Genomic DNA, 23572 nt, shown 5'->3' on the forward strand with positions numbered 1-23572 from the left:
CGTTGCATAAATATTTATCAGGCTATTTGCATATTAATTGGCAGTGCATGAAGGGAAAAATTATCTCCTGAGTGCCAGCATAATAATTAGGAGAATAAAATGAGACTTCTTCCAATGGCCTGGCTTCTTGGACCTAACTGGAGATAGTACCAAGGGAGAAGGGAGGTACAGGAGACAAAGTTCTGTTAAAATGCCACTGAAACAACACGTACAAATTAGAAACAACCCTACAGACTTAAGCACCTTTAATCTTATTCCTGCTGGCAACAATGACTTCAGTAATAAGAGGATTTGCAAAAAGCTTTCTACACAATCCAAATAATCCCAAGGAAACAATTAGCAAGGTAGAAGCAGAACACAAGGCTGTCAAGATGGTGCTAGTCTATTGATAGGGAATTTTCCAATTCTTAACACACTTCCGTCAAGAGAAAGTCCCACTTTAAGACGAGGCAATAGTAAACCCAGAAGCAACGCAAGGTGTATAAAGTATCTTAAAGAGTATAGAAATTCATTATCTACAAATCTGTTTATACTACCAAATTAACAGAATAGATTAGTTGAATGCTACATATTATGCAGTATCCTTCCCCCATGAAAATAAATCTCAAGTAGAAAGAAGACAGTTTGTTACTTAGAATCTCTATTGTCAAAGGGTGGGCCATGTAAATTGTGGAATTACTTGGTATTCCCAAGTATATTTCACTTAATGAACATACATACATATATATAATCCTTACTAAACTGTATGTTTATTCATTTTAAAGTACATTTACAAGGTAAGTCGTCAACCCAAAATTTTTCAGGCATTACAATGACAACAGCCTAATCATCACAGACAATTCAGGAGAAGATTTACAAAACCTCCATGGAGTAATAAGCATTATTACCCCTTTCTTTCCTTAAATATTATTAAAGTAAGGAAACAGAGGCACCGAGAACTAAAACACTTTATCCAATGTCACACTAGTAATTCAGAATCAGGATTTAAAACTAGAATTTTCTGATATCAGAATCTGTGCTCTTGGCCATTCCTATGCATTATGGATGAGTTAAACACGTAGGGAATTGCTGAGAGGTGGTAAAGCAGCAGACTGAATGGTTTGTTTTCAGTGTAGTGAAGAAACCAGTAAATGGCAGCAAAGACATTGTGTTTAAAAGTCAGGTGTGTACAGATACACAGAAGAGTGCACTAGATTTGAGGAGAGTTCTCAAAGGTGTCATCCCATTAATAACTTTTTATTTAGAACTAGTCTTCAAGAATATCAAATGCCTGACTTCTAAAATATGTACGCACCTTTTCCCAACATTATGGTTGAAATTAAACTCAACATGCATATGAGGAAATGAAAGACAGATTTTAATAAGGGGCCTTTAAAAAGATTCCCTTGCAAGTCAGCAGAGGACCAAAAACCTTAAACTTTTGGATTAGCGCTCTGCATTACTAGTTTTTCTGTTTTACTGAATCACAAAATGCTTATGAGGAGAGACTTTGGGGGAGAAACTTAACACAGCCATTTAGTACCTGTAATACCTGTTTAAGTTTCTTCCTTCTTCGAGCCTTAATTTTATCATCTATAAAATGATGATATCCCTTTCATGAGGTTATTGTGAGATAAATGTTTTCATGCTTCTCAGACAAGAGTGTGGACTGGAGGAATGTGATGCAGTTGTGCCAGGGCAGACATCAAGTCACTGGATAAACATGTCCATCTTTTGAAAGCATCAATCTTATTTAATATTTCACACCACTTTGTATTAAAATAAGAATACATTATAGAAGAGAACACAAATTTCAAATGAGTTTTTAAGGTAGAATATGTTGGATTATACAAATTCTTCTTGGTGAGAAAAGATGAAAAGCAATGGTGAATGTGACTAGATTACAGTAGATATCAATAAATGTTTATTTCCCTCCTCTTCCGCCTTTACGAAATTTAAAATTTATTGTTTGCATTTATTATGGAATATTTCTGCAACTTACCATCTGCCCTTTTCTACTTTATGTAATAACATCTCTAAACTACCTTTCTACTGCCAGTGCAGTCTTTCATATATTAGCTAAGGATGACTTGGAGCCAGACAATCATTGCTGACAAAGGAGTGTGTCTGTACCCAACAGGAGCAGCACCTTTCTAGTGAAACAGCCTCCCCCTCAGGCTAAGAGAATCCCACAAGACCTGTAGCAGGGAGGCTATAGTTTACCAGCCCACACAGGCTACTATCTAGAGTGGGACCCCCTTCCCCTCTACTACTGCACAGCTCACCCAGAAAAAAAAGCTCACTTTGCTACAGTGGGAAGGAAAGGCAAGAAAAGTCCCTTTCTGCCACCCTTGACCTAGGTACCCTACTAATTTTAGAGCGGAAGTTTAAACACCAGGAGTTTGTCCAATACAGATGGATTGGGAGAGGGATTGTCACCATCTCTTGCCTGTACTCCCCAACCATGGCACATTTATGTCCAAAAGAAGAAGGTAACAGCTTTTCCCACAAAGTTCAAATGTCCATTTCACTTGGTCATCTGTCTGAAATAACAGCAAAGAATCAATTAGACTAAAACTTAACCTAGAAAGAACACCCTTTGTACAAAGGAAAACCATTTTTGAGAGGTTTGTGGGATTGTCAGTCATTCACACTTGAGCATGAATTAATCCAATCCCACTGCTTTCATTTAACACCTAGTTTAGGAGTTGATTAGTGAGGCAATGGTTGTTTCTACTAGAGAAGAGGCCGATAAATAATAAAATAACTGATGTTTAGAGGACCTGGATTGGGGGTGGGGTAGTGTGGGCAAAGGGTTCATAGAAGATAGTAATAATAGGAAATAGTAGTAACATATGGAAGTATAAAAAGGAGCTGAAAGGGCAAATTCAAACTCACGTATTTCACAATTATGCCTAAAATGTGGCCTTTTTTTTTTTTTTCTAAAAGAGGGGACAAACGCTCTTCCAGGACCCAGAATTCATGGTTAACACTACTAGTTTTTTTTTTTTTTTTTTTTTGAGATGGAGTTTCGCTCTTTTGCCCATGCTGGAGTGCAGTGGCGCAATCTCAGCTTGCTGCAACCTCTGCCTTCTGGTTTCAAGCAATTCCCCTGCCTCAGCCTCCTGAGTAGCTGGGATTACAGGCGCCTGCCACCAAGTCAGGCTAATTTTTGTATTTTTAGTAGAGACGGGTTTCACCACGTTGGCCAGGCTGGTCTCGAACTCCTGACCTTGTGATTCGCCCACGTTGGCCTCCCAAAGTGCTGGGATTACAGGAGTGAGCCACCATGCCCAGCCAACACTACTAGTATTAAAATATTTTTATACTCATGATCTTATGGGCCAGTGTAGGTATCATTAGAAATGAAATTGAGGGCAATGACAACTAAATCACAAACTAGTGTTTTAAAACACACCTTTTATGTGAGAGTGAACTGAGATCGGCCTATACTCTACCTTACTAAATCATTAACATCCAGCCTGGTCATGTTCTATATGAATAGCCATTTGTCCCCTCTATTCTGTACTGACCGTATAACTAGTTGAACAAGCAGAAATGTCTGACTCAACTGTTACCTGTTACCTCCTTTCTATATCATGGGGGGTGTCTGCATCTTTTAGCGCCACTGGTTTCACCCCAGGCAATCTCAACAGTACACCAATATCCTTTCCAACCTTCATCTCTTTTCCAATCTACCAATAATTTAGTGTCCTATTAACTTACTTACAGAAAACACTTAATGATATTTCAATTCTCAGTAATAAAAATACTTAGTGCCTCAAGCATTATCAATAATTATTTACAAATAATTTACAAAAAACTCATCACACACATACAGCCTAAAATAATTTTACTAATGCCCACCAAATATTAAACAACATTCCAGGACTTGAAAATTTGAGACTCAGAATCAAGTGATAGGTATTGGCAATGCCACCATTCTTGTCAACTACATCACAGACTATGTAAATGATACCCTCTAAGGTTGCATTATGGGGCTCTCAGTGTCCCCTCCCCCCACAAAAAAAACTTTTAGAATAACTTAATGGAATTTCTATCATTTACTAAAAATCTAGATGGGCAGATACCACGAAAGAAATGTACTTTATCAACGTGGCTATTAAGCACTGCCAAATAACAAGCAATCTGAAGAATAATCTTACTTCACAAAAAGTAAACTGAGGCCTAGTTAATGACCCTTAGGGTCACATAGCTACTAAACAGACAGCCAAGGTATAGTGGTGGTTGGGGACTCAGGCACAATATGGAGGGCATGAGAGGAAGACAAGTAAAATAAAATATGTAAAAATTCTTATCCCATGAGACTGAGATCAGTAGTTGGTTGGCTGAACAAAATGGTCAACCTAAATATCATAAACACATGTACATAATGATTGTATTTTAACCCAAAGCATATAAATACGCATTCATTCACCAATTTTTTTGGGCCAAAGCCTTTTCTTTTAGAGTTTGGATAAAAAACTCAAAAGATTTTTAAGTTTTTCACTGAAAGTCACATTTTACATTGTACATATATGTATAGACTAAATACTAAAAACTCAAGAAAAGTTCCATAGAACAATGCTTCTTTCCAGGTATAAATGTATTGCGATGTGTTCTAAAATATTTCTTTAAAAAAATTGTTGACTTCAACCTATTAAATTGACTTCATGTCTCATAGATTAAAAAACACTGCTTTAAAACTGGGGCAAGAATTATATGACATATGAGGCAATCTGAGTCCACAATCCTTTTCTTTCTATTTTTTTAGAATAATTTATCCCTACTATTTTATAGCTCTCTTGCACACATCTAATTCAGTATTTTTTAGCAATTGCCCTTTATCAAATCTTTCCAAAGCATTTAACTTAATTTTCACAGAAACATCATCTTTCTTTTTCTATTCTTTTCCTTGGTTTATATAGTTATTTAAATTGTGTAATTAGGCTGGGCGCAGTGACTAACGCCTGTAATCCCAACACTTCGGGAGGCCTAGGCAGGTGGATCACCTGAGCTCTGGAGTTCAAGACTAGCCTGGCCAACATGGTGAAACCCCATCTCTACTAAAAGCAAAAATTAGCTAGGCGTGATGGCATGCGCCTATAGTCCCAACTACTCAGTAGGCTGAGGCATGAGAATTGCTTGAACCCAGGAGGCGGAGGTTGCATTGAGCTGAGATTGCGTGACTGCACTCCTGCCTGGGTGACAGAGAGAAACTCCATCTGTAAATAAATAAATAAATAAATAAATAAATAGTGTGATTAAAATTAGTACAACTAGCATGAACAGTATTGGGAGCACAAACAAGTAAATGGTTCTTAATAACTTTACAACTCAACTGGTAGACATACCATGGAGTAAGTCTTCAGCATGCTATAGGGAATCAGATAGTGCATCAAACAGGAATGGGCTGTCAGTTAATCTCATCAAGTCATTTAAGTGGTGGTTCACCGAGAAAGCTACTACACCAGAAAGCAGTTTGAAATGACATGTTTCTGGTCTCTTTTAACCTGTGCTATATTACTTTTTTACAGTTATATACATAGCTCATTTACTGTTCACTCTAACAATCTGGCATTCTTTAAAACTAAATCTATTACAAAATCCAATCCTGAATTTCTTGGTTGTAAAAGCTTAAACCTTTGTGTAGCTCTATTAAAGTTTTACCATTTCACTAAACTTATCTGTCTAGCCTATCCTACATGATCCTATCTTACCATACTGTTTCTTTACTTCTGTAACTGTCTTTCTTTCATTCTAGTTTAAAGTGTTTTGCCAAGTCATTGATTTCAATCATTAATGGATTCCACAAGTATTTACTAAGTGCTTTCAGGCACAGGCATAGGAATTGGGAAGACAAGAACGTGTTGAAGATAGGCCCCCAAATCTGGCCATAGACAGGCCCCCAAAATGGCCATAAACAAAATCTCTGCAGCACTGTGACATGCTCATGATGGCTACGATGCCCATGCTGAAGGTTGTTGGTTTACCGGAATGAGGGCAAGGAACACTTGGCCCACCTAGTGCAGAAAATCGCTTAAGGTGTTCCTGAACCACAAACAATAGTATGACTGATCTGTGCCTTAAGGACATGTTCCTGCTGCAGATAACCAGCCAGAGCCCATCCCTTTGTTCCCCGTTTTAATCTAAATCTATAGAAACAATGCTTATCACTGGCTTACTGTCAATAAATATGTGGGTAAAGCTTTGTTTGTGGCTCTCAGCTCTGAAGGCTGTCAGCCCTGATCCCCACTCCGCACTCTATATTTCTGTGTGTCTTTAATTCCTCTAGTGCCGCTGGGTTAGGGTCTCCACGACCGACCTGGTCTCGGCAAGTAGCGCCCAAACCGGGGCATTTCCGGCTCAGGCCATTCCCTCACCCCTGTACAATGCCTGTCCCCCGCCACAGCCGGTAGTGCTGCAGTAGATTTATGCTGCCCAAAAGCTGTGAGCCTTCTGCCTGGGGAACCCCCGCAAAAAGTGCCAACAGGAGTCTGTCAACCCTTGCCAGCGAGGATGGTAGGATTACTTCTAGGTATGTCTAGTTTAAATTTAAAAGGAGTGCAAGTACATACAGAAGTCATAGATTCAGATAACAATGGGGAAATTAAAATTGTTATATCTACTTCTGTTACCTGGAAAGCAGAGCCAGGAGAGCATATAGCACAGCTCCTGATTGTGTCATATGAGGGAATGGGGAAAAGTGAAACTACACAAACAGGAGGATTTGGAAGCACAAATAAACAAGGCAAAGCAACTTATTGGGTGAATCAAATTACTGATAAACGTCCTACATGTGAAATAACTATTCAGGGTAAAGAATTTAAATGTTTGGTAGATACAAGAATGGACATTTCAATCATTTCTCTACAGCACTGGCCGTCCATGTGGCCAATTCAACCTGCTCAATTTAACATAGTTGGACTTGGTAAAGCCTCTGAAGTATATCAAAGTAGTTATATTTTGCATTGTGAAGGGCCCGATGGACAACCTGGGACTATTCAACCAATTATAACTTCTGTACCTATAAATTTATTGGGGAGAGATTTATTACAGCAATGGGGAGCACAAGTTCTAATTCCAGAACAATTATATAGCCCTCAAAGTCAACATATGATGCAGGAAATGGGGTATGTCCCTGGTATTGGACTAGGAAAAAATCTGCAAGGTTTGAAGGAACCACTTCAAGCAGAAAGACAAAGTTCCTGCCAAGGTTTAGGGTATCATTTTTGATGGTGGCCATTGTTAAGCCTCCAGAACCTATACCTTTAAAATGGTTAACAGATAAGCCAATTTGGATAGAACAATGGCTGCTAAGTAAAGAGAAACTGGAGGCTTTAGAGGACTTAGTAACTGAACAATTAGAAAAAGGACACATAGCTCCAACATTTTCCTCCTGGAATTCTCCAGTCTTTGTTATTAAGAAAAAATCAGGTAAATGGAGAATGTTGACAGATCTTAGGGCCATTAATTCAGTTATACAACCTATGGGGGCATTACAGCCAGGATTGCCTTCTCCTGCTATGATTCCAAAAAATTCACCTTTAATAGTCATAGATTTAAAAGACTGTTTCTTTACTATCCCCTCAGCTGAGCAGGACTGTGAACAGTTTGCATTTACAATTCCTGCAGTAAACAACCTGCAGCCTGCTAAGTGTTTTTATAGGAAAGTGTTGCCACAAGGCATGTTAAACAGTCCAACAATTTGCCAGACTTGTGTAGGGCAAGCAATTGAACCTACTCATAAAAAATTTTCCCAGTGTTACATTATTCATTATATGGATGATATACTTTGTGCTGCCCCCACTTGAGAAATATTACTCCAATGTTATGATCACTTGCAAAATTTGATTTCTCATGCTGGTTTAATTATAGCTCCTGACAAAATTTAGACTACTACTCCTTACCCCTACTTGGTGACCTCAGTAAATGACACTACCATTGTGCCACAGAAAGTAACCATACATAGGAATCAACTGAAAACATTAAATGACTTTCAAAAATTATTAGGGGACATTAATTGGATATGACCTGCTCTAGGCATTCCTACCTATGCCATGAGTAATCTAATTTCTATCCTTTGAGGAGATCCTAGTCTCACTAACCCTCAGCAATTAACAAAGGAGGCTGAGGCAGAGTTACAGCTAATTGAGAAGCAAGCATATAAGGCTCAAATAAATAGAATAGATCCAGAGAAAACTCTAGATTTGCTAATTTTTTCAACTCAGCATTCACCTACTGGTGTTATTGTTCAAGAGCAAGATCTTGTAAAGTGGCTTTTTCTTCTACATACTAATTCACGGACTTTGACTCCTTATTTGGATCAAATTGCTACTATGCTAGGAAATGGGAGAACTCAGATTGTTAAATTACATGGATATGATCCTGGAAAAATTATTGTCCCTCTTACAAAGGCAGAAATACAACAAGCTTTTACAAATAGTCTTACTTGGCAAACTCATTTAGCTGACTTTGTGGGTATTTTCTATAACCATTTTCCTAAAATGAAAACTGTTTCAATTTTTGAAAATAACTAATTGTATTCTCCCTAAAATAACTAAATTTAAACCAATTGAACGTGCTGAAAACGTCTTCACAGATGGGTCTAGTAATGGTAAAGCTTCTTATTCTGGCTTGAAAGGTAAAGTTTTCCAGATGCCCTATACTTCAGCTCAAAAAGCAAAGCTTGTAGCTGTAATTGAGGTATTGACTGCTTTTGATATGCCTATTAACGTGATTTCCGATTCTTCATATGTGGTTCATTCTACACAGTTAGTTGAAAATGCTCAGCTACGATTCCAAACAGATGAGCAGTTGATGACTTTATTTACCCAATTGCAAACAGCAGTTAGGAGTAGAATGCACCCTATTTACATCAACTCACATTAGGGCTCATATACCTCTTCCAGGACCTTTGACTGCAGGGAATCAAATGGCTGATTGCCTAGTTGCTACTGCAATATCTAATGCCAGACACTTTTACAATTTAACCCACGTTAATGCCTCTGGTCTCAAATGCAGATACAGCATTACCTGGAAAGAAGCTAAAGCTATTACCAAGCGATGCCCAACTTGCCAAATGGTGCATTCCTCATCTTTTACAGGAGGAGTTAATCCTCGAGGATTGGAACCTAATTCTTTTTGGCAAATAGATGTCACCACCCATATTCCCTCATTTGGGAGACCAGCTTATGTGCACGTACGTGTAGATACATTTTCTCACTTTGTCTGGGCTACATGCCAATCAGGAGAGTCTTCTGCTTGTGTTAAATGTCACCTTTTGCAGTGTTTCGCGGTAAAGGGCATTCCAGTTTCTATTAAAAGGGACAATGCCCCAGGCTATACTAGCCAAGCTCTAGCTACATTTTTCTCTATATGGAATATTAAACACATTACTGGTATCCCATATAATTCTCAAGGACAAGCCATAGTAGAAAGAATGAATCTCTCCCTGAAACAGCAGTTGCAAAAGCAAAAGGGGGTGAACAGGAACTACGGGACACCACATATGCAATTGAATCTAGCATTATTGACTTTAAATTTTTTGAGCCTGCCTAAAGCCCAGATGTTATCAGCAGCTAAACAGCATCTACAGAAACCAGCTGCAAAGATAGAAGCAAAACAACTGGTTTGGTGGAGAGATCCGATAACAAAAAGTTGGGAAATAGGTAAAATAATAACTTGGGGTAGAGGTTATGCTTGTGTTTCTCCAGGCCAAAACCAGCAGCCTATTTGGATACCATCAAGACACCTGAAACCTTACTATGAGCCAGATACCCAGGAAGAGGTTTTGGGAGGATCCCAAAAACTCCCCGGTTGCAGCCATGTTGAGACTGACACTGAGGAGGACCTCAACTGTCACGAGCAACACCCATCAAATACAGCCACCTACCTGGGGACAGATCAAGAAGCTGTCACAGATGATGGAAGAAAACCTGAGGAAAGCGGGACAACCAGTCACAATGAGTAATCTAATGATAGCTATGATAGTGGTGATCACCAATGCTGTGAGTATTCCTTTAGCAAAGGCTGACACAAAGAACAATTATACTTACTGGGCATATTTACCTTTTCCACCACTTCTACAGCCTATAACTTGGCTGGACTCCCCAGTGGAGGTATACACTAATGATAGCTCTTGGATGCTCAGTGCTACAGATGTTAGAGGCCCATCTCACTCACATGAGAAAAGAACTGTTATGAATATTTGTTTAGGATTTGAACGTCCGCCTATCTGTTTGAGAAAGGCCACTAGTTGCCTACCCCCTCGCTATCAATCTTGGCTGGCAAATAATGCCTGGATGTAATCACTTTATGACACAGTTAACACATGCTTTCTGGTCTCTAAGTATTTACCATAATAAATCTGCTCTTATAATTGAGGCATACCGCCCTCAAAAACAAATTTGTAAACAGGATTGGACCTGGTCAGAAAAAATGAATGTACTTGTTTGGGAAGATTGCATTGCAGAACAGGCAGAGGTGCTGAGCAGATTCCTATGGAATCATTATTGATTGGTCCCCTAAGGGGATGTTTAGCTTGAACTGCACCTCTCAGTCTGCTGCCACGGCCACACTATGTTCAGCTTGTCTAAACAAAACGGTCAAATGGTAGAAATGGTAAGAAGTACGGCAAGAGTTCCTATTATCTGAAAACACGGCGGTCTAGTGGCACCTCAACCTCAAATGATATGGCCCACTGTAGGAGCTAAACGTAAGGATTTGTGGAAACTATTAATGGCTCTTAATAAGATCAAAATTTGGAAAAGAATAAAAAAGCATCTAGAAGGACACTCTACAAACTTGTCTTTGGATATTGCAAAATTAAAAGAACAAAATTTAAAGCATCCCAGGCACACCTGACCTTAATGCCAGCAACTGGAGTGCTTGAAGGAGCTGCAAATGATTAGCAGCTATTAACCCGTTAAAATGCATAAAAACTTTTGGAGACTCTGTGATTTCAATGATGATTGCGCCTTTAATCTGTGTTGTCTGTGTATAGTCTGCAGATGCAGATCCTGACTCCTGCGAGAAGTAGCTCACTGTGATAAAGCCACCTTTGCTTTTAACGTCTTGCAAAAACAAAAAGGGGGGACATGTTGTGAACAGGCCCCCAAATCTGGCCATAGACAAGCCCCCAAAATGGCCATAAACAAAATCTCTGCAGCACTGTGACATGCTCGTGATGGCTATGATGCCAGTGCTGAAGGTTGTTGGTTTACCGGAATGAGGGCAAGGAACACCTGGCCCACCCAGGATGGACAACTGCTTAAGGCATTCCTGAACCACAAACAATAGCATGAGCGATCTGTGCCTTAAGGACATGTTCCTGCTGCAGATAACTAGCCAGAGCCCATCCCTTTGTTTCCTGTTTTAGTTAATCTATAATCTATAGAAAAAATACTTATTACTGGCTTGCTGTCAATAAATATGTGGGTAAAGCTCTGTTCGTGGCTCTTAGCTCTGAAGGCTGTCAGCCCCGATTCCCACTCCGCACTCTATATTTCTGTGTGTGTGTCTTTAATTCCTCTAGCACCACTGGGTTAGGGTCTCCACGACTGAGCTGGTCTTGGCAAGGACAAGCTTCAGAAGGCTTGTAATTGAATAACAGAAATATTAAGCAATCACCAAAAGGTGTAATGACAAACTGTGAACATTCCAGGAAGAAAAAGAAAAGGTCACTACAGAGTTTTAACACAGGACCATATAGTAATTTGTCTTGACATTGTTGTCTAATATTAGAGTTCTAGCCAGGCACGGTGGCTCATGTCTGTAATCCCAGCACTTTGAGAGGCAAAGGCAGGAGGATCACCTGAGGTCAGTAGTTCAAGACCAGCCTAGCCAACATGGTGAAACCACATCTCTACTAAAAATACAAGGATTTAGTCAGGTGTGGTAGTGAGCGCCAATAGTCCCAGCTACTGAGGAGGCTGAGGCACGAGAATTGCTTGAACCTAGGAGGCAGAAGTTGCAGTGAGCCTAGACTGCACCACTGCACTCCAGCCTGGGTGACAGAGTGAGACTCCATCTCAAAAAAATAAAAACAATATTAGAGTTATCCTATTTCAACAAATAAAATGTGAGTTCTTCTCTGATTCAATTTCTTAAATCCATGAAAAAATAAGCCTTGTTTTGTTTAAAACCCAGGCAGCTTTGATTATTCCCATCCATTTTTTGAACTGTTCCGTTTCATTTCTGATACTGGTAATTTATGTTTTCTCTCTTTATCTGTTACACTCAGGCTTCCAGAATCTGTGTGACACCACAAGGGTAACAAATATCTCAGAGTTCTATATCAGATATAAAATCTAAAGATACATTCCTCCTCATTAAGTTAATTAAAGTGTTCTTCAGACTAATCAGATGTTACCAACATTTCTTAATAATAATAATACAGTGGCCATCATTCCATAAACATTAACCTCAATCTGTCTAAAATACCCTTCTTTTCCCTGTATTGTTTCGTGAAAAGTCTACCTATCCTATAAAAACTATTCAAAAGCTATGGCCTCAGGTCTTCCCTCATTCTCCTAGTTATCAAGGAACTATTTCTTCCTCTGAAATCCTATAGCAACTATGACATCCCTCTCTTTTGTTTTTGACTTTTTATTTTGAAATTACTAGAAATGCAAAGGAATCTTCAAAGATGGGTCCCATGTACCATTCATTAATTTCTCCACTGGTTACGTCTTATGTAACTACACTATTATATTAAATCCAAACAATTGATCTTGATATAAAGTATGCTTCTATGTCATTTTAATGTCACATGTGCAGCAGGTTCATGTAACTATCATTGCAATCAAGATACAGAACTATTTCATCACAAAGAATTCCATCCTGCTACCCCATGACAGTCACACCAACTCCTATCCCTCTTGCTATTTCTAATCGCTAACAACCACTAATCTGCTATCCACCTTTATAACTGGTCATTTTGGTAATGTTATACAAATGGAAACCAGGTTTTTGTTTGTTTGTTTGTTTGTTTGTTTTAAGAGATGGGGTATCTCTCTGTTGCCCAGACTGTAGTGCTGTAGTATAATCACAGCTCACTGCAGCCTTGAACTCCTTGGCTCAATCAATCATCCCACCTCGGCTTCCCAAGTAGCTGGGACTACCAGCATGTCACCACACCTGGCTAATTAAAAAACAAACAAACAAACAAAAAACAATTTTTTTTAGAGATAAGTTCTCACTATGTTGCTCAGGCTGGTCTTGAACTCCTGGTCAAGAGCCATCATCCCACTTCTGTCTCCCAAGTAGCCGGGATTATAGGCATGAGCCACCATGCTCAGCAATGTCCCACTGTTTGTTAGGCATTTACTTACTGAGGGACTTTTTGGCTGTTTCTAAGTTTTAGGTTATTAAAATAAACCTGCTGTAAACATTCGTACATAGGAGGTACAGAGGATGACAAATCCACACTGGGGGAACATATTTGCAAAGCACATTTCTGATACAGGACTCATATATAATATGTAAAGCACATCTGTATACACATTTTTATGTGAACATAATTTTTTATTTCTCTGGGATAAATGCACAAAAGTGAGACCGCTAGCTCACAGGGCATATGTATGTATTAGGCCATTCTTACATTGCTATAAAGAAATGCCTGAGTCTGGGTAATGCATAAGAAAAGAGGTTTAATTGGCTCAGGTTCCACAGGCTGTATAGGAAACATAGCAGCATCTGCTTTTGGGGAGATCTCAGGAGGCTTACAATTATGCTAGAAGGTGAAGGCAGGAGCAGGCATGCCATATGGCAAAAGCAGGAGCAAGAGAGACAAAGATTGGGGAGTGGGGTTGCCGTACACTTTAAAATAACCAGATCCCGTGAGAACTCACTATCAAGAAGACCGCACCAAGCTATGAGGGATCCACCCTCATAATCTACACACTTCCGACCAGGCCCCACCTCCGACACTGGGGATTACAATTTGACATGAGATCTGGGTGGGGACAAATATCCAAACTCTATGTGTATTAGGTTTAGGGATTTTGCTGTTGTTTTTTGGAGATAGGGTCTCACTTTTGTCACCCAGGCTGGAGTTCAGTGGTGTGATCATAGCTCACTACAGCCTCAACCTCCTGAGCTCAAGCAATCCTCCCACCTTAGCCTCCCAGGTAGCTGGGACCACAAGTGCACACCACAATGCCTGGCTTATTTTTATTTTTGTAGAGACAGGGTGTCCCTGTGTTGCCCAGGATGGTATGGATCTCCTAGGCTCAAGCCATCCTCCCACCTCAGCCTTCCTAAGTATTGGGATTACAGGCGAGAACCACCATGCCTGAACTGTTTCATTTTTTAAGAAATTGTCAGATATTTTTCAGAATACCTATAACACTTTACATTCCCACAAACAATGTAAGAGAGATCTGCTTCTCCAAATCTACTAGCATTTGGTATTGTCACTATTTTTTATTTTAGCTGTTCTAGTAGGTGTGCAGTGATAGCTCATGGTGATCTTAATTTGCATTTCCCTAGTGGCTAGCCATACTCAACACCCTGTTATGTGCTTATTTGCCATCCCCGCACAGCCTCTTCAGTGACATGTCTATTTCTTTTTTTTGAAGTTTTCCTTTTTTTTTTTTTTTTTTTTCTGAGATGGAGTCTTGCTCTGTCACCCAGGCTGGAGTGCAGTGGCGCAATCTCGGCTCACTGCAACCTCTGCCTCCTGGATTCAAGCAATTCTCTGCCTCAGTCTCCCAAGAAGCTGGGATTACAGGTGCATGCCACCATGCCCAGCTAATATTTTTGTATTTTCAGTAGAGACGAGATTTCACCATCTTGACCAGGCTGGTCTTGAACTCCTGACCTTGTGATCCACCTGCCTCAGCCTCCCAAAGTTCTGGGATTACAGGTGTTCTAAAAAAATCCAAAAATTTCATTTTCTAATGAATTGTTTCCTTAGGGTTGAATTTTGAAAGTTCTTTATACATTGTAGACAGGAGTCCTTTATCAGATATGTTCTTTGCAAATATTTTCTCCCACTGTGGACCATGTCTTTTCATCCTCTTAACAGAGGTTTGCATATAGCAAAATATTTTAATTTTGATAAGCCAATTCATCAATTTTTTATGGACTGTATGTTTGGTGTCACGTTTAAAAACTGTTCATCAAATCCTGCATCCTGAAGATGTTCTTCTGTTTTGTTTTTTATGTGAAGTTTAGGTTGAGTTCCTGTTTTGTTTTTTTCTTCAGTCATTTGTCAAAAAGACTGTCCTTACTCCATTGAATTGTTTTCGTACCTGAGTCACAAATAAGTTGGCTATACAACTCTGGGTCAATTTCTGGGTTCAATATTCCGTTCCATTGATCTGTGTTAATCCCTCCACCAATACTCTCAGGCTTGATTCCTGTGGCTATATAATAAGTCTTGAAATTGGGGTAACTGACTCATTTTATTTTTCTTCAAAAATTTTTCAGCTATTTCAATTCCTTTGCATTTCCTATTAATTTTAGAATAATCTTGTTCATGTCTAGAAAAAAAGTTTGTGAGAATTTTGATAGAAATTGCATTAAACCTGTATATCAATTTGGGGAGAACTGATCTTTCCTACGTTAAGCCTTCTAATCCCTGAATATAGTATGTATCTCTCCCTTACTCTGTATCTTCCTTGATTTCTCTCATCAGCATTTTGTGGTTCTCAGCATGCACATCCTGTACATGTTTTGTTGGATTTACAACCAAGTATATAGTCATACTTTTTTTAACAATGGGGCTATGTTCTAAGAAATGTGTCATTTGGTGGTTTCATCACTGTGTGAACATACTTACAAAAAAACTAGATGGTATAGCCTACTATACACCTAGGCTATATGGCACAGCCTATTGCTCCTAGGCTACAAATCTATACAGCATGTTAGTGTGAATACTGTAGGCAATTGTAACACAATGGTATTTGTATTTCTAGCAAGTATTTCTACAACGGTATTTGAATATTTAAACATACATAAACATAGAAAAGATACTGTAAAAATACAGTATAAAAGATTAAAAATAGTATACCTGTATAGGGCACTTACCATGAATGGGACTTGCAGGACTAGAAATTGCTATAGGTGAGCCAGCGAAGGAGTTGTAAGTGAATGTGAATGAAGGCCTAAGACATTACTGTACACTAGTGTCAACCAGAGAAAGCCTGTACACTTAGGCTACACTCAATTTATAAAAATATATTTTTCTTTCTTGAATAATAAGTTAACCTTAGCTCACTGTAACTTATTTAATTTATAAACTTTTCATTAAAAAAAAAAATTTTGACTTTTAGCCAGGTGTGGTGGCTCATGCCTGTAATCCAAGCACTTTGGGAAGCTGAGGCGGGCAGATCACTTGAGGTCAGGAGTTCAAGACCCACCTGGCCAACAACAAACAAGATGAAACCTCGTTTCTACTAAAAATATAAAAATTAGCTGGGCGTGGTGGCACATGCTTGTAATTCCACTACTTGGGATGCTGAGGCAGGAGACTGGGAGGTGGAGGTTGCAGTGAGCTGAGATTGTGCCACTATACTCCAGCCTAGGTGACAGAGCAAGACTCTATCTCACCAAAAAATAAAAATAAAAATAAAAATAAAATAAAATTGGCTGGGCATGGTGGCTCATGCTTGTAATCCCAGCACTTTGGGAGGCCAAGGCAGGCAGATCATAAGGTGAGGAGTTCAAGACCAGCCTGACCAAAATGGTGAAACCCCATCTCTATTAAAAAAAATACAAAAATTAGCTGAGCATGGTGGCGCATGCCCGTAATTCCAGTTACTCAGGAGGCTGAGGCAGGAGAACCACTTGAACCCAGGAGGTGGAGGTTGCAGTGAGCCGAGATTGTGCCACCCTGCGCAACAGAATAAGACTCCATCTCAAAAAAAAAAAAAAAAAAAGAGAGAGACACACAAACAAAAAAAAATTAGCCACGCTTAGTGTGCAGGGGAATTGCTTGAACCAAGGAGGTGGAAGCTGCAGTGAGCCAAGATTGCACCAATGCACTCCAGCCTAGGCGACAGAGCAAGGCTCTGTCTCCAAAAAAAATAAAAAATAAAAAATAAATAAATAAATAAAATAAAATAAATAAATAAATGTTTATAATAACCCATAGTAGTTTAAAATATAAACACATTGTATAGCTGCACAAAAAATATTTTCTTTCTTTACATCCTTTCTATGAGCTTTTTCTTTTTAAAAATTTTTTTTGTTAAAAACTAAGACTCAAACTAGACTAGGCCTACACAGGGCCAGAATCATCAAGACATCATCAAGCAACAGGAATTTTTCAGTTCCATTATAACCTATGGGATCTCGGTTACATACACTGTCCATCATTGACTGAAACATTGTTATATGGAACATGATTACATTTCTCTTTTGTTTTTTAGTCATTCTTTTAGGGTAGGTCTGCTGGAGGTAAATTTTCTTTCTTTTCCTTCACCTAACAATGTCTTGATTTTCCCTTCATTCCTGAAGGATATTTTTTGCTAGATACAGATTTGGGGGAGTTTGAGCTCTCTCCCTACCTGAAAAATATGCCTTGGCCTCCTGCCCTCCATGGTTTCTGCTAAGAAATCCACTATCCCTGTAATTGTTTTTCCCATAGGTAAGGTGTCATTTCTCTCTGTTTTCAAGATTTTTCCTTTGTCTCCAGTTTATATAAGTTTTATTATAATGTATCTTGGAGTTTTTTTGTTTTTTGAAATTTTTCTGTTTGAAATTTGCTCAGTTTCTTAAATCTATATAGGTATATGTCTTCTACTAAATTTGGGGAGTTTTCAGTCAGTGTTCTGAAAGTACTTTTCAGCCCCACCCTCTTTCTCCTCTCCTCCCGGTATTCAGATGAATTTTTGTTGTAGTCCTAAAGGTCCCTGAGGGTCCATTGATTATTTGTTCTCTTTTCTCTTTCTTGTTCAGATTGGGTAATTTCTATTGTTCCATCTTCCAGTTCACTCTGTCTCCTCCATTCTGTTGTAAGCCTACACAGTGAGTTTTAATCCAGATATTGTAGCTGTCTGTTCTAAAATTTCTATTTAGTTTTTCTTTATATTTTCTATTTACTGAGGCCTATTTCTTTGCTCAGACTTCATATTTTTTTCATTTGTTTCAAGTGTGTCCATAATTACTCATTGAAGCATTTTTATGACAGCTGCTTTAAAATCCTTGTCAGATAATCCTAACATCTCTGTCATCGTGGTAATTATGTCTATTGATTAGGCACATGGACATTTCTGCTTGGTAAACTGTTCCTTTATCACTTTAAAACTATCCTCCTTTATCTACCTCCCTCCTTTTCTTGGCCTCAGAATTTACTGTTATAACAGCTCTTTTGTTTTTATACTATTTGACTGGCATAGCTCCATAGATTCATTAATTATCTTTTCTGTGTCATTTGGTTTTAGGTATGTCACTTATGAAAAGAAATAGATAGGATTTTCATTTCATTTTTTAAAAATCCAATCTGAGTAGAGGTTTGTTTAACCCATTTACTACTTCCTTTGTGATTACTGATATATTTGGCCTTTTCCCATCATGTCATTTTATAGCTTTTATTTACTTTAGTTGTTCTTTGTTGTGGATCTCCCTTCCCCCTCTTTCCTGGTTTTTAATATTAAATGCAATTTCTTTATTCCCCTTTCTTCCCCTCTCTAACAGTTCAGGAGTTAAATATTCTTTTTATATTTGCTATTTATATTTTGCTAACAACTTCTAAAGTTAATCAATATCCCTAGACCATTCTAATAAGAAAAAATCTGCACATAAATCATCTTCACACATATAGTAACTCCTTGAGTTTTCTGGAATTCATCTTATTTTCTGGCATTATTTGTTCATAAATAATGTTCTATGAAAAGAATAATGTTCTATGAAAAGAATTTAGAATTTAAGTCCATTCTTAAATTGACTTAAAACATTAAGTCAATTTAAGACTTAAAAACATTAAAAAAGTCCTTATTGTTCTTCATAAATGATGGAATGTTTTCATATAATGAAAGCGATTTATTTTAAACTGATTATATGCGTTGAAATTAAAAATAATCAATGTTCAGAGCATCTCTAGTTAGCCAGCTAATTATCTTTAACACCTTAAACGTAACAGCTCCTAAGAGTAGGATTAAGATAATATAAAATGCCTAATTAAGCTTAATTAAAAAAATCTCAAAGAATTTCCATCAACATGGAGCTAATAGGGTTCCAAATTAAAAATAAATAAGAATAGAGGAAGCAAATTAACCAAAGGTGGTGTAGTAGAAGCAAAATTGTCCAATTTACTTTAATATTTGTCATTAAAAAATGAACTTTTTTCATAATTCAGTCCAAAAGTCATTAGATGGGGCTTAGCAAGGCAGGCATCCAAGCTTAGGAAAGTGAGTGGGGAGAAGCAATGAGGAGACTGGTTATATGGAGAGAGAAACTGTAGTAAGTAATTATTTTAAGGATAATGAGAGTTAAGTGTACCACTGTTGGGGAAATGAACTAAAACCTTAAACAGAGAAAAAAACTAGAATCAACTTTATAATACTAAATTGGAATTAGAAGTTTTGGTATAAAGTCAATGGTTTTCAAAATATATAAATGCAGAAATAAACACAGCTTTAAGTAAAATACACACACATATACATATATTCTATTCTCTAGTTCTGTCCATGGAGTGCCTGGGGGCAATAGGACCCCTACAGCAATAACCATACTTGGCACCCCCATCTTGACTTCTAAATGCTACTTTCTACTATTAATAAAACAGGGATTCTCAAAAAAAAAAAAAAAAAACTATTAGTGGAAGCACTTTAAAAAATTATGAGAATATGTGAAAAAGATACAAGACCAATTTGAAGGGATTTCCATTAGCCAAATTTTAGACAATCTGGATAAGAAAAAAAAAATGAATGAATTATAACTATTGCTTAAAGGAATTCATGAGTCCATACAGATATAAATAAATATAGAGAAGAGAAAGCTTTTCCTTATAGTAGGATTCCAAATAATGTAGAATAATATAATTGGGAAATCAATATTTGAAAACCATCACAGTAATAAGTTCAGTCAAGAAATAACAAAAGGCCAGGCACGGTGGCTCATGCCTGTAAATCCCAGCACTTTAGGAGGCCTAGGCAGACGGATCACTTGAGTCCAGGAGTTTGAGATCAGCCTGAACAACATAGTGAGATCCTGTCTCTACAAAATACTGAAAAGTCAGCCAGGTGTGGTGGCATGCACCTGTGGTCCCAGCTGCTCAGGAAGCTGAGGTGGGAGGATCTCTTAAACCTAGGAGTTTGAAGCTTCAGTAAGCTACGATTATGCCACTGTACTCCAGCTTGGGGACAGACTGAGACCCAGGAAGGAGGAAGGGAGGGAGAGAGGACCACTATTAAATCTAGTAAATGAAAACTTGGTGATGAAAAATTTACAGTTTCTCCATAAAATAATTATTAATTACAAAGAGAAGCACAACTTTACAGAAGAGAAGACTGACAAACATCACCTTAAGCGATCCAAGGTAACGTAATCAGTCAAGAAACAGGCTGGGCGCGGTGGCTCAGGCTTGTAATCCGAGCACTTTGGGAGACCAAGGCAGGTAGATCACCTGAGGTTGGGAGTTCGAGACCAGAATCACCAGTATTGTGAAACCCCGTCTCTATTAAAAATAGAAAAATTAGCCGGGCGTGGTGCTGTGCGCCTGTAGTTCCAGCTACTCGGGAGACTGAGACAGGAGAATTGCTTGAACCTGGGCGGCAGAGGCTGCAGTAAGCCGAGATCGCGTCACTGCACTCCAGCCTGGGCGACAGAGCAAGACTCCGTCAAAAAAAAAAAAAAAGAAAAAGAAACAAAAATTTTGCACCACCTGAAAGGATGCAATAAGAATACAGCATCACTCTGTGACACTCCTGTCAAAGATGCATGGCATGACTTGAATCTAATCATGTGGAACCATCAGGTAAACCCAAATTCAAAAACATTCCACAAAATGTATTCTTCCAAAGTGCCATGACCCTAGAAATCAAAAAGACTTATGGAACTATTCCAGATTGAACAACAGTAAAGAGATATGACAACTAAATCCAATGCGCAGTCTCGGATTGGATTATTTTGGTGTAAGGGACATTTTGGGGACAAGTGGCAAAATTTGAATAGGGTCTACGGATTAGTCGATAGTAATCTATCAATGTTAATTTTCTGAGTTTTATTTTTGTATTGTGGCTATGAAGAAGAATGTCCTTATTTGTAGGGACACTAAAGTAGTGGGGGTGACAGAGCATCAAGTCAGTAACTTACTCTCAAAAGGTTCCAGGATGAGTTGTTTGCACTAGTCTTTCATTTTTTCTGTAATTCTCAAATTATTTTGAAATTTAAAAAAACAGCAAAGAAAGAAAAAGGAAACAGATGAACAAACCAGTATACAGTTTTTTCTTTGGTTATCCTAGTACAGCTTTGACCTCTCCAACACTACAGAAATCCCTAGTCACAAGATGTGTATTAACACTGGTAAAACCACAATTTTTACATAAATATGAAATGTACAGATATTCCACTGTCAGATTGCTCTTGCAACAATTTAAACAGTATTCTGATGGACATTTCAAGATCTTACAGAGGAGTCCACATTTTAAAAGTCTACATTTTATTAAGGGAAGTTCAGACTTAAGGCCAGATCTAAGCACTGGGTTTTGAATAACTTTACAGTTGGTGTCATCACTTACTTATTATTTGAAGAAAAAGTCTGAAACCATTACAACCCAAAATTCTATTAATATTTTAGAAACTTAGTTAATTTAAAATAAAATCTCCCCAGACATAAGACAATATTAGAAAATGAATTTTAAATGTGGTATTATAAATACATTGTCATGTTCTTTTAAAACTACCATTTTAGTGGCACTACAATGTGCTATGTCGAACTTTCCTACTTACGAGACACTATTTAAGAGAAGAAAGGACTTAACATCTGTTATGGATTGAACTGTGTCTTCCCCAAAAAGATGTTAAAGTCTACACCCTTTATACCTGTAAATACGATCTTAGTGAGAAATAGGGCCTTTGCAAACGTTAAGATCTGGTCATTAGGATTGGCCCTAATCCAGTATGACTGCTGTCCTTACATAAAGGGAAAATTTGAACAGAGACAGACATAGAACAGATGAAGACAAGAAGAGAGGGATGGAACAGATTCTGCTTCACAGCCCTCAGAAAGAACCAAACCTACTAAAACCTTATTCTGGACTTCTAGCCTCCAGAACTGAGAGACAACAAATTTCTGTTGTTTGCAGTACCCTGTTAACGGCATTACTAAAAAACTAATCTAACATCTGAACCTTAATTTTCTCATTTGAAAAGTGAGAATTATGCTGTCTCCCAAGGTTATCTTTAAAATTAATATGTTATTTTGAAAGTAATCAGGAATTATAAAAATAATGGTCTTATATCTTGATAAATATTTAATAAATACAACTGTCAAACATTTTCTCCTAGTATAAGAAAAAATTTTAAGTGATGCTCTTGAGTATTTCCATGCTTTTTAATCCACAGGCCAGAAAATCATCTTTACTGTACACAGGAATAGAGTCTTAATAGTGTTAGGACTATCTGAACATGTCTGAAGTACCAGTGGTTTTCCTTTTCTTCTTTTGTCTTCATGTTTTAATCCTCAAATAACATTTTTTAAGAAGTATAAATGTTGTCTTCTGAAAACTTAAAGAAGCAACTCTGGCCAGGTGAACACTATACAGCAATCTCAGGTTGTTATGATTCAGAGACTGGAAAACAATCAACTGTATTTGCTGCTGCCAAAAGCAGATGAAGAAAGAATGTGGAGGGTTAACAAGTTGACCGTTCAAACAAAAAGGAAGGAATAATTCCATGCACAACGCTTTTCTTCTTTTTGCCCTACTTCCTATACTTCTACACTTCTATGTATACTAAAAATAAAAGAATACATGTGAACATGTCTACCATATGCCCAGCAGAGTAGGAATTCCAGGAAATGTTAGTTGCTCCAGCCCTGCCCCACCCTCCTGCCCTTCTACTCAGAGGATGAGTGGTAGAAGTGTACTTAGGGTAATCAACTTTGTAATCTTTCCATAATGACAGATTATCTCAATAAATTTCACATCATCTTTATAAGCTTTAGGTGAAAGAGTTTTACTAAAAAGTAAAATCAAAGTACTATCTGTTAATGCTTCTCACCTTGTATAAAGTCCTAAATATGATTGCCCAAAATAGAAAGGCACTAGGCAATCAAATGTACCTTATTTCTCATTTTGAATAGCATAGGCTAAAATGCATGTAACTAAAAATTATTTGCTATAAGATCTCCACACCATACCAGGAATAAACAGTTACATGATATGAGCTATTAAAAGAGGTATTTTAAATATCACATTCAGCTTGGTGCAGTGGCTCATGGCTGGAATCCCCGCAATTTGGGAGGCCGAGGCAGGCAGATTGCCTGAGCTCAGGAGTTCAAGACCAGCCTGGGCAACGTGGCAAAAACCAGTCTCTACCAAAAAAAAAAAAACAAAAACCCAAAAATTAGCTGGGTGTGGTGGTGTATGCCTGTAATACCAGCTACTCAGGAGGCCGAGGTGGGAGGATCATGTGAGTCTGG

At 38.0% G+C, this 23572-nt stretch overlaps 1 protein-coding gene across 6 annotated transcripts in view; it reads right to left on the bottom strand.

Annotated features, from left to right (window-relative positions):
* Positions 1 to 23572, bottom strand: part of POU2F1 (POU class 2 homeobox 1) — a 208076-nt gene that overhangs the window by 98096 nt on the left and 86408 nt on the right. The gene's annotated exons all lie outside the window — the stretch shown is intronic.

This window comes from Pongo pygmaeus, chromosome 1 (assembly GCF_028885625.2).
Source record: "Pongo pygmaeus isolate AG05252 chromosome 1, NHGRI_mPonPyg2-v2.0_pri, whole genome shotgun sequence".
Classification (NCBI taxonomy): Eukaryota; Metazoa; Chordata; class Mammalia; order Primates; family Hominidae; genus Pongo; species Pongo pygmaeus.